Source organism: Chrysochloris asiatica, unplaced genomic scaffold, assembly GCF_000296735.1.
Source record: "Chrysochloris asiatica unplaced genomic scaffold, ChrAsi1.0 scaffold00172, whole genome shotgun sequence".
Classification (NCBI taxonomy): Eukaryota; Metazoa; Chordata; class Mammalia; order Afrosoricida; family Chrysochloridae; genus Chrysochloris; species Chrysochloris asiatica.
The window spans coordinates 7094073-7103823 of record NW_006408690.1 but is presented as its reverse complement, the minus strand read 5'-3'; the positions used below and the strand labels follow the sequence as shown (position 1 = coordinate 7103823).

At 41.5% G+C, this 9751-nt stretch overlaps 1 pseudogene; it reads right to left on the bottom strand.

Moving 5' to 3' along the window:
* Nucleotides 1-9360, bottom strand: part of LOC102824149 — a 29391-nt pseudogene extending 20031 nt beyond the window's left edge.
* Between the last annotated feature and the right edge of the window lie 391 nt (nt 9361-9751).

Sequence of the window (9751 nt, the reverse complement as noted above, 5' to 3'; positions counted from 1 at the left end):
GCATCCAAGGCCATATTTTCTAACTATTGATACTTCCTCTTTGTTTCCACCCTTTGCATTCCTATTATCAGTAATTATGAATACATCTTGTTTGCCTGCTTGATCAATTTCAAACTGAAGGAGTTGGTAGAATTCTTCAATTTCTTCATCACTGGCTTTAACGGTTGGTGTGCAAATATGGATAACTGTGGTATTAACTGGTCTTCCTTGTAGGCATGTGGATATTATCCTATCACAGACAGCATTATACTTGAAGCTACTTCTTGAAATGTTCTTTTCTATGATGAATGTGATGCCATTCCTCTTTAATTTGTCATTTTCAGCATGGTAAGCCCTGTGGTTGTCAGATTCAAAATGACCAATACCAGTCCATTTCAACCCACAAATGCCTAGGATATTGGCTATTTTTAACAACTTCCAATTTTCCTAGATTCATACTTTGTACATTCCATGTTCCAATTATTAGTGGATGTTTATAGCTGTTTCTCCTCATTTTGACTTGTGCTCCATCAGCAAATGAAGGTCACAAAGTCTTCACTCCATTTGTATCATCACCGTCCACTCTATTTTGAGGAGGCATCTTTTCCCCAGCTGTATTTTGGATGCCTTACAATCTGAGGAGTTCATTTTCTTGCTCTATACCTGACAATATTCTGGTGTATTATTTCACCATATTTATTCAATCTGTATGCTAAGTGAATAATCCAAGAAACTGGATTATATGAAGAAGTACATGTCATCAGGATTGAAGGAAGACTCATTAACAACTTTGAGTATGCAGATGATATGGTCTTCCTTGTTGAAAGCAAAGACCATAGCCTTCAGTATGGTTTGCATGTCAATGTAAAGAAAACAGAAAACCTCACTAGGGGACCAATAAATAACATGATGATATGTGGATAAAAGTTTCAAGTTGTCAAAGACTTCATTTTGATTGGATCCACCATCAACATTGTTGGAAGCAGTAGTCAAAAAAATCAAACAACGCAACAAAGTGTTCCAACATAACAATTATGAGGATGGAGCAAGTGTTTCTTTCTATTGTGCATAGGGTTGCCCTGAGTCAGAACTGATTTGAAAGTGCCTAACAATAACCACAACATCATAAAATAAGTTTGAATTTGGGGTCATTTTCTCCCTGGAATATAACCCCATGGAACAGTTTGACTCTATCCTATAGTGTTACTGTCAATCGGAAGTGACTTGATAGCATTGGGTGTGAGTATTTGGCGTATGCAGAGACATCCTTTCAGATTGTTTGTCTCTTCAGTTGCATCATGGGCACTGGTCCCAACAGTTGGAGTATTTGAGTTCAAACTCTGACTGAAGGACATCATCATAGTACTCACCGGTGGGACTTAAGCCACCAGTTAAGTAATTTGTGATTTGGCCACGAAAGAACACAGGCAACCATGGAACACCCATTTCTGGGTAAAATTGTGTTTGAGTCTTTAGATCAGTGATTCTCAATGGAGAAAGGATAAATTTGCCACTCAAGGAGACTTTTTTTTTTTTTTTTTTTAAGTTTTTATTGTGAACTGAGTGATAGTTTACTCTTAGGGAGTAGATGGGAAAACCTCTGTTTTACGCTTATTGTTTCATTGAAATGATTACAGTCTGCTCTGTGAATCATCATTCGACAGTATTTTTGCTTCTATTCCCTCTTTTTTGTTTTGTTTTGGGGGGATGTACACAAAAACTTCACAATAACAACAGCCTGTTAAAAGCAGAGCATATATATACCATATCATAAATATTTTGCATGGGCCTTGCAAATTTTGAACATAAGCCCCCTGACTTCAACAAAATCTGGAATTAGAAGATTCTTATCTAGCTCTATATCTTCTCTTTTCCACCAAGATTAGTTTATTATTGGTCGATAGACACAGGTTTCTTTGTGATGTATGTTCTTTTTGACTTCTAGGGAAACTCAGAGTTGCTCAGGAAGTTGAAGGCTGATTACTTTACCCACTGTAACTATAACCCAGAACTCCTGCTGTCTTATTTATGCAATAGTGGTGGTGGTGGTGTGCCACTGAGTTGATTCTGATTCACAGCAACCCTGCATAGGGTTTCCAAGGCTGTAAATCTTTACAGGAGCAGAAAGCCTCAGCTTTCTCCTGTGGAATGGCTGGTAGTTTCGAACTGCTGACCTTGAGGTTAGTAGCCCAACTTGTAACCACTACGCTACCAGAGTGCCTTATTTATGTAATATGGTAGAAAAAAAAAGAACATTCATCTAGGAGTGAAGAGCAATTCACTTTGTTTTCTAGCCTTGCTTAGCTCACCTGTAATTCAAAATGGCCCCACAGCTGATGTCTACACTCCTGTTTTAATGCTCTAATTCTGTGATTAGCAGTATCAGTGAGGCCATAGGCTTGAAGCAGTCATTCTCTTAGAACCACAAGAATTGTGTGACTCCTTCTATTCTTTCACTCAACAATGAGATGAGCATGGGGATCTTTTGTATAAAAAGGTATACCAGTGTTTTCCTGCTTCTGTAATGTTTCTAACTTTGTAAACGGAGTCGGGGAGGGGCTTGGGAAAGCTTATCAAGAGCTTTCTTGGTCTTGGGACTAAAAAAGTGAAAGTACCCTACCAGGGCAGTCCTTGACCTCTTTTAGCTGGTAATCTGAGGTAGGGTGAGGTCCTCAACTGTTGCCTCTCACTCCTGGGTGAGGTGAGGGGAGTGGGGCTGCTAGATAAACGACAAGATGCCAGTTAAATCTGAAATACAGGTAAGCAACAAATACTTTTATGGTATACTTCTCAAGTATTGCATGACTTAGTATAAATTGTCCCATGTACTGAAGATTGCATACTAATCTGACAACACTTGTAGGGTGGAGATCATTGTTGTTAAGTGCCATAAGGTGGTTCCTACTCATAAATGACCCTGTATAGCGTGTCTGAGGAGTGACTGGTAAATTTGAACTGCCAACCTTTTGGTTCAAACTGATCTTGTGGTCTAGTGCTTATCCTATAGAACCATACCAGGACTTCAGTTGGAGATTGAAAAGGAGCAAATGGGGAAGCGAGGGCTGGGTCATATCTGTGGGGAAAGTGCCTATGACAATTAACTTTAACTTGCTGAATGATCTCTTACAGCTGGAAATGTCAATGGCTAATAGAAACTGCTCATTGGCACCCTGTCCTCGCCTACCAAGTATCCTCAGGGGCACTTGGCAAACTTGCCATAATCTAGATATTCCTCTAAGTGAAATTATCAGATAGAGCTGCCCTGTGGCACTAAACTTTGTCCTTGGCTTTCCCAATGATTGGCTTCTTTCTGTGAGAGACATAAGGAGTAAGAGGCTTCGCTTTCCTTAGGGCCTGCAATTGTTGTTATGTGCTGTGGAGTCGGTTTCGACTCATAGCAACCCTGTACTGGGTTTCCTAGGCTGTAAATCTTTACAGGAGCAGAAAGCTTCATCTTTCTCCCATGGAACAGCTGGTAGTTTCGAACTGCTGTCCCTGAAGTTCGCAGCCCGATTCGTAACCACTACGCTACCAGAGTTCCTTAGGGCCTGCAATAGAGGGAAAGTAATTTTAGGAGAGTGGGGGACTCTAGGGGATTTCCCTAGGGATGAGTGTGTAACACAGTCACAAAACTACTCAAAACTGGTTGCTTTTTAAGAATCAAGGCCTGCTGCCAATGAAGCATTCAGAGGGGCCCAAAGAGCAACCACTGGGGCTTCTCCAGTAAAGGCTGCTTCTGACTTAATTGGGAAAGAGGCCAATTTCCAATGGCTACTAGTAGACTGGGAAGACCCAGATTTTGCAATTTCTCTGACCTTTTTTTAGGGAGGGCAGCTGCATGTATTTTCAACCCTATCAGATCCAGTGTCCCTGTTTGATTATAAACACAGCCAATTGCTGTGGAGTTGACTACTCATGACAACATCATAGGGGTGACTGAGTAGAACTGTGCTTCACAATGTTTTAAGGATTTTTGGAAGTAGAATTCCAAGTCTTTCTTTTGTGCAGCTTCTGGATAGACTCAAATTTCCACACTGTCAGTTAGCAGCGGAACATGTTAACATTCCCTCCGACCCCCACCCCCAGGACTCTGATAATAAATAGCACTTTCTTTTTCATATATATATATAAACCCTCTCCTTTTACTATCCTAAAGTAACTGGATAATATAACTTTCGTCACACAAATCTACATAATGCTACAACTGTGCTATAAAGCATAAGTGGATTCTACAACCTCCGCATGGAATCACCAACTACAATGGCAGAAATGTGGACCAAACAGGAATGGTTTGTTGGTGACTCCTACAATGCTAGTGACATTAACATCCATCATGTAATTTTACAAAATGGTAAATGCCACTTTGCCAAGTTACAAGCCATACCAAGAACAGATGCTCCGCTTGATTTCCAGTGGAATGCATCAGATAATTCTATAGATTGTATAACCATGTGAAAAAATTATTTGCATTGATGTGAAATGAGATTATGTTCTCAGTTGAGATAATTATAACAGGGTTTTCACCTTCATGAATGTCTAGTTACAGACTTTTAAATCATGTATAACAGAAGACATTTTTTTTTTTTTTTAAGTAGGACTGAATTGAGCAAAGTGGACTTTCTCGTATACCTGACCACTTTAAATTCACATTGTTGTTGTTGTTTTGAAGTGTCATCATGTTGGTTCTGACTCATAGCAACCCCGTATAGGGTTTCCAGGGAGCAGTGGGTGAGTATGAACTTCCAACCTTGTGGTTCAAATCGACCTTGCTGTCAAGTGCATTATCCTCCAGTGGCACACCAGGACTCCAAATTTATTATGATAACCCAATCATTTGGATGTATTTCCAAAACATCCTCTGTAGTGTGGAGAGCCCTGCTTTAGAGGACTGGAAGAATGAACCCAGGTGTCACTCACTTCCTTGTGTGTGAGAAGGGATGTGGCTATGGAATGTGAGGGTCCACTACAGAACTGCTCTTTTGAAACTTCCATCAACAAGGTGGCAAAGGACAAAAGAATGTACCATGTAGGAGCCAGAGTGAATGGAGAAGAGTAAGGACCAAATATTGAACTGCCCTATAGCATTTCCAAGGTTGTAAATCTTGATGGTAGCAGACTGCCTGCCACAACTTTCTCCCAAGGAGAGACTGCTGTTTCTGAGTGATAACTTTCTGGTTAGCAAACAAGCACTCAATCACTGTTCCAGCAAAGTTCCTTTTATTGTGTAATGGTTTATGTACATTTTGAAACACATCTAATGGGTTTGTGTTCTAATATTCACTTTATAAATGGAGAGAGAATTTCTGAGCAGTAGTCGGAACCGACTCCACGGCACATAACAACAACAACAACAAGTGGTTGTTATTAGTTGCTGTCAACTGGGCCAACACATGGCAACCCCATGCACACTAGAATCAAATAATTGCAATGCTAGGATTTTCTTTCAAGTTCATTTTAGTTTGGAAGCTCCCCCTGAAACTTGTTCAGCATCATAGCAACATGCAAGTCTCCATTGACAAATGAGTGGTGATTATACACACACACCAGGTACACTGGCCTGGAATGGAACCAGGGTCTTCTACATAGAAGGTCAGAATTCTACCATTCAACCACACTGCCCTTTTAGTATGTAGAAAAGCTTGAATTCGCATCCAGATCTGCCTCATAATTGTGTACATTAAGAAAAACATGCTAATGGTGAACACAAAGAAGCCTATATTAGTTACCACAAGTGGATGATTTAACTAACAGAATTCTATTCTCCTAGTTTAGGAGGCTAGAAATCTGAATTCAGAGTGCCAGCTGTGGAGAAAGGCCCTTGTCTTCTTTTAGCATCTGTTGGCCCAGTAATCGTTGGAGATCTCCATGTGTCTTGGAATCAATCTCCCCCTGGATCAAGGAGCTTCACAGTGCAGGGACCCTGGGTCCAAAGGATACACTCCACTCTTTTTTTTTTTTTAAGTTTTTATTGTGAATTGAGTGATAGTTTACATGGGGAAACATCAGTTTTTACCCTCATTATTTCATTGCAATGATTACAATTTCTATGTATCATCATTCAACAGTATTAGCTTCTATTCCCTCTGGGGATTTTTGTTTGTGTGTTTTGTTTTGTGGGGGGTATGCACATAAAAACACTCAGAAATATATAATAATTTAAACAACCAAAGGACATATTCTGCAAGCCTGCCTCCTGGCCACCAGCACCTGACCACCAGCATGGTGTCTAGAGTCTAGAGTCCTCAGCTGCTTTCTTTCTCCATGCCCTCATCTCTATCTCCATCCCTGGTTTCACTGCTTCTCTGGGTAGGGTCCCACATTCTGCTCATTCTCTTCTCCCTTGATGTCCCTAGTGTTCTTTATTCCTGGACTATAAGATTAACTTCTTTCCTCTTTTTGTTATAAAACTTCTACCTTACAGTTTTGACAGTTGCAATTAGTCAAGATAACAATTACTCACTGTGGAATCATAAGAATTTTATCCCCATCTCCTTTCACCAGGCCCATCTAGACAAGATGAAAACTATTCAGTGGGGAGTCTACTTTCCCTCACACACTCTGGAACTAACCTCCCTTGAAAACTTGTAAGCCAGTCACTTCATGCCTTTATAGCTCCTCCGATTTTAGGTAGCAAATGTCTTAGTTGTCCATCCCTATCAACCCTGTATACAGAGGGGATAGGATTGATCTCGATGTGAAGACTCCTCCTCTTTCAGTTGGTATTTTGAGCTACTACATCCATAAGTATAGGTCAAATTCATCAAATTGTAGCAATTTGTTTCCTGTATAAAGTTTTTTTTGTGTGTGTGTTTTTTTTTCCCCTTTTAATCTTCCTCTAGTCGAGTTCTAGGAGTCCTGAGTCCTGGTGTGGTGCTGTGGGTTAATGCACCAGACAGCAAAGCCATTTTAACTGCAAAGTTGGCAGTTCAAGCTCACCAGCTGCTCCTTGGAAACTCTATACAGGGTTGTTATGGGTTGGAACTGACTCGACAGCACTAAACAACAACAACAACAAGTCGAGTTCTGTTCATCAACCCATCAAAGCTAGATCGAATGGGTACTATCTACAAGTTTGGGCATTCTTGTGTATCTCCTCTCATTTCACATCAGCTGGGTGCTTCCTTCACAGCTCCAGACCTTTTGTCTGTGGTCTCAGGACACACTCCACTCTTGGATCTTTATGCTTCTTGGTGGTCCCCCTTTCTTTGCTCATTTCTCTCTCCTTTTATCTTAGTAAGATAAAAGGCTGGTAGGGCACACTACTCTTTTACATCAGATCAGAGTTGCAATGGGATTAAGAATATTGCAGTCCACCCTGAATCCACTTTTTGGTTGATCAGATCAGGTAACCTAGGGAATCAATACACTGCCACATTTACATCATTATATAACTGCCAAACCACTGGAACCATGATTCAGCCAAGTTGACACATATTTTAGGGAGACACAATTCAATCTATGACAGGATCATTATTTAATTATTTTTGGCAAGGCTTAAGAGTTGCTCTGTCTGGAGATAGGGGCAGGCAAGGTAATTTCTTGAGGTCTATTCCATCTCTGGGGTCCTGGTGTGGCACTGTGGCATAATGCACTGGACTGAAAGGTCAGTTTGAACTGAAGGTTGGCAGTTCAAACTCACCAGTCACAGGATCGCTATGAGTCATCGAACTGACTTGATGGCACTTAATAACAACAATTCCATCCCCAAGTATTTATGTTTTTGTGAGATTCTTCTTATTTTTTAGTAAGATTGGATTGTCAAGCACATTTCTGACTACTTCTTGCAGCTGCATATTAAGGAGGCCTTAGGTAGGAAACTTCCAGGAAGAAATTTATCCATAAGTTTGTCATTTGCATATTTAGTCCTCATGTTTGCCAGGTTCCATTACTGCAGTTAGAGAACTAACTTGTTTCAATCTTGGCTAACCTTAGGTGTGAGGTCCGCCTTCTTTTTATTTATATTTGTTCCAAAAGCCATTTGCCCTTTGACCTTGTTACCAATTCTGCCCTCAAAGTCCTATGGGGGATTGCACACAAGCAGTCCTTGCCTTGTATGGCTGTATAACAGCACCCAGAGGAAAAAGGGTCCCCAATTCCACATCCCAGGGCCATCTGGGCAGAATTGCAGCCTCATTTAAGGACCTATGGAAACAAGTCACTCCACCCTCCACTGCCCAAATCATCCAACATTTATGGAACATCTACTCTATGTTCAGGAGTCCTGGTGTGGTGCTATAGGAAAAGCACTGGACTGTTAACCATGATGTCTGAGGTTCAAATCCACCAGTCCCTCCTCCATCTCTGGCTACATTTAATAACACCTTTATGTCAGGTGCCAGAGTCTTACTGCACCATGCTGCCTACAAGAGCCATAGCCAGAGGAGGAAAAGACCAATGAACAGGTTCTTCAAAAAGTCTATGAATCCAGAAAGTGCCACGGGTCTTATTTCAGACATTAGTTCCAAAATGGTAGGAAACTTTAGGTAGAGCAGAAAAATCAAAATGAAGTTGTGTTTAAAATCTATGGACAGAATTGTAAAGGTAGACTTTTTTTTAGCAAGGAATGGAGTGATTAGCTTTTCAGCCTAAGAGCAGAGGTCCCTGGGACCATCAAGGGAGAAGAGCGGAGACCGGAACCCTACCCAGAGAAGTAGTGATGCCTGAGATGGAGGCAGAGACGATGATGTGGAGAGATGGAGCTATTGGGGACTTTAGATCCAGAGAGGGAAGGGGCTGTGTGCTGATGACCGGGGGGCATGCTTGTAGTGTATACCCTATGGATGATTGATGATGCATGGAGGGGATTGTAACCATGGCAATGAAATGATATACTCTAGGATGAATGTAAAACTAATGTTCTCCCACGTAAACTATCACATAATTCACAATAAAACATTAAATAAAAAATTAAAAAAAACTATGGACAGCAGCCTGCTGCCTCTTCCTCCTCTTTCAACATGACAAATGCTGTTGTGTCCTTCCCCAAGGACTTCCTTTCAGGTGTAGTGGCCACAGCCATCTCCAAGACCGTGGTAGCTAACCCATCAAATGGGTCAGCATGGTGCAGTAAGACTGCAAGTGCAGCATGCCAGCAAGCAAATCACTGCAGATAAGCAGTACAAGGGCATTATCGATTGTGTGGTTTGGATCCCCAAGGAGCAGGGAGTCCTGTTCTTCTGGCGTGGTAACCTGGTCAATGTCATCAGGTACTTCTCCACCCAAGCTCTCAACTTTGCCTTCAAAGATAAATACAAGCGGATCTTCCTGGGTGGTGTGGACAAGAGGAGCCAGTTTTAGTGCTACTTTGCCAGGAATCTGGCATCTGGTGGTGCTGCTGGGGTGATATCCTTGTGCTTCATGTATCTTCTTGATTTCACTCATACCCGTCTAGCAGATGACGTTGGGAAAGCTGGTGTCAAAAGAGAGTTCAAAGGCCTTGGTGACTGCCTGGTTAAGATCTCCAAGTCTGTTGGGATGAAGGCTTTAATGTGTCTATGCAAGGCATTTTCATCTATCGGACTGCCTACTTCAGTATCTATGACACGGCAAAGGGAATGCTTCCAGATCCCAAGAATACTCACGTCTTTGTCAGCTGGATGATTGCTCAATCCGTCATGGCTGTGGCCAGGTTGACTTCCTACCCATTTGACACTGTTCGTCATCGTATGATGATGCAGTCAGGGTGCAAAGGAACTGATATCATGTACAAAGGCACCCTTGACTGCCGGAGAAAGATTGCATGTGACGAAGGAGGGAAAGCCTTTTTCAAGGG